This window comes from Nannospalax galili, unplaced genomic scaffold (genome assembly GCF_000622305.1).
Source record: "Nannospalax galili isolate Female #2095 unplaced genomic scaffold, S.galili_v1.0 scaffold366, whole genome shotgun sequence".
Classification (NCBI taxonomy): Eukaryota; Metazoa; Chordata; class Mammalia; order Rodentia; family Spalacidae; genus Nannospalax; species Nannospalax galili.
The window spans coordinates 209,980-212,370 of record NW_008355168.1 but is presented as its reverse complement, the minus strand read 5'-3'; the positions used below and the strand labels follow the sequence as shown (position 1 = coordinate 212,370).

The 2,391-nt window shown below is 40.5% G+C and overlaps 1 protein-coding gene across 5 annotated transcripts in view; it reads right to left on the bottom strand.

The window, feature by feature from the left end:
* Positions 1–2,391, bottom strand: part of Kat6a (lysine acetyltransferase 6A) — a 116,691-nt gene that overhangs the window by 76,687 nt on the left and 37,613 nt on the right. The gene's annotated exons all lie outside the window — the stretch shown is intronic.

The following is a 2,391-nucleotide window of genomic DNA, read 5'->3' as shown; positions in this document are numbered from 1 at the left end:
GGATAATGAAAATGTGGTTCATATATACGATGGAGTTTTACTCAGCAGTAAAGAAAGATTAAATCATGATATTCGCAGGTAAATGGATGGAACTAGAAACTGTTATACTAAGTGAAGTGACACAGACACTCAGAAAAAAAGTCAACATATGTTCTCCCTCATATGTGGATCCTAGAACTAAACCCTAATAATCATGTATCCAGACATACTACAGGAACCAGGATGATGGAAATGAAACAGGGAGGTAAAGGAAAAGAAATAACCTCAAAGAGAACAGTAGGAAGCAGGTGTTAATAAGGGAGATATGGATAAAAATTGGGTTAGTTTAAGGGGGGTGGGGGAAGGGTATACAAGGAACCTAGGGGATAAAGAGAAAGAAGGAGCTCAAGAGAGGTAGGACCGTAGAAGGTTATTATTAAGGGAGAAAGAGGGCAAATGGGGCACCTTAACTGGGGAAACCATGATGGAGACGTGAGACAATGTGAGAGATAAGTAATGCCTAGGTAGTTTTAAAAACCAGAGGGAACCATATTACTCCAACAACCTACTGACAAATTATACATAGCAGATCAAGAAATATATGTCTAGGTAAGGTTTACTTGAGAATAACTGGTCTTTGCCCAAGAATTATCTACATGACACACAATAATTAAAAGTACCAGAATGGTGGAACTAACCTTCTTGGATGTTTAGCAGACATACTTTCAGGCCTATACTAATTTGGTCAGAGGGACATAAAGGACACTTTTTGCTCCTTGCCCTCCTAGGTCGACTAGTTCCAGGGGACTAGGAGCATCTCTCAAAATGTCCTGTAAGTGTGGTGGGTCAACTGTCCTCTTGATCAAGGAGGCCAAGGAGACCCCACCAGATGTACCTGAACCAGTGCTCAGTCTACAAAGAGGAGGGTCAACACAGAGGAATCATTTCCTCCCTGGTTCCTAGCGAAGTCAGTCATGGTCGAGTAGGACCTTTGACTTATCTTCACATAGGCAGAGCTAGTAAAAGAAAGGAGCCAGGGGCTCTTCCCAAGCCCATGTGACCCCTGAGGAACAGATCCTCAAATGCCCTTAAGAGTAAAAATAAATTCGTTTATCTGAACCAACTGTATGGCCTTAAACACCCAAAAGGAAAGTACAACCAAAGATTAAAGGGGCCAATATAATTTTCTAAGAGTCCATATGTATAGCTAAAGGCTACATAACAAGGAAGAATGCCAGATACGAGATACCTTCTTTTGAGTTGTTGGCCAGGGTGGCCCAAGGGACTCCCAGATAGTAAGCCAGCATAGAACTGGGAAAATGAACAGCAGACCCCAATCTTAGCTAAAGGAATATTAACAATTGATTGCTTCTGGATGAGGAACAGCTGACCTTCCTAAAACAAAGACCTCTAGATAGGCTGAGTAGATTCACCAGATGGACAAGTAGTGGGAAATGGCTAGGGGTGCCGACAACACAGTGGACAATAGCAGGGATAGCACAGTATAAGGGCTCTAGTGGGGGGAGGGAGGATATGGGAGGGTGCCATCTGGGAAGTGGGTGTATAGTTGAATAAGATGGTTTGGGATGTTCTGTGTGATACACACACACACACACACACACACACACAAATCAACAAAATTTTTAAAATGCATTATATTTGAGGAGGAAGCATAGAAAGTTACATCATGTTAATTAGTAGAGGTGACAAAACTTTACCATTGAAATCTACCCAATAACGTTATAGACATACACAGGCGCCAAGGATTCAAGTGCAACCAATTATGGCTAGTAATAATCAGATACACACAGATTAAAGATGCATGCACCAACATCTCAGTGTTACTCTAGAGAGGCTGACTAGATTCAGCAGATAGACAAGCACTGGTGAATGGCTGGGGGTGCCGGCAACATAGTAGACAGTAACAGGGATGACAGAATACATGGGCTCCAGTGGGGTGGGGGCAGGGGCTATGGGAGGTGCCATTTGGGAAGTGGGTATATAGATGAATAAGATTGTTTGGGATGTTCTATATCACACACAAAATCACACACACAAAAATCAACAAATTATAAAAAAATAAAAGACATTTGAGGAGGAAGCATAAAAATTTTCTTCATGTTAATTAGTAAAGGTGATAAACATTACCATTGAAATCTACCTGATGACTTCATATCCATACTCAGGTACCAAGGATCCACGTGTAACTGACTGTGACTAGTAATAATCAGATACACAGAGATTAAAGACACTTGTAAACATGTGTTAGTAGCATTAAAAATGTAGGAAACAGCAAATCTTAAAATGAAATGGAGATCTTCTTTAAAGGGTAAAAACCCATTCAATTTTATATCTTACAGGGTTTATACTGAGTTCAGTATTGTATAACTGTATTAATTTCATTGTGAACCT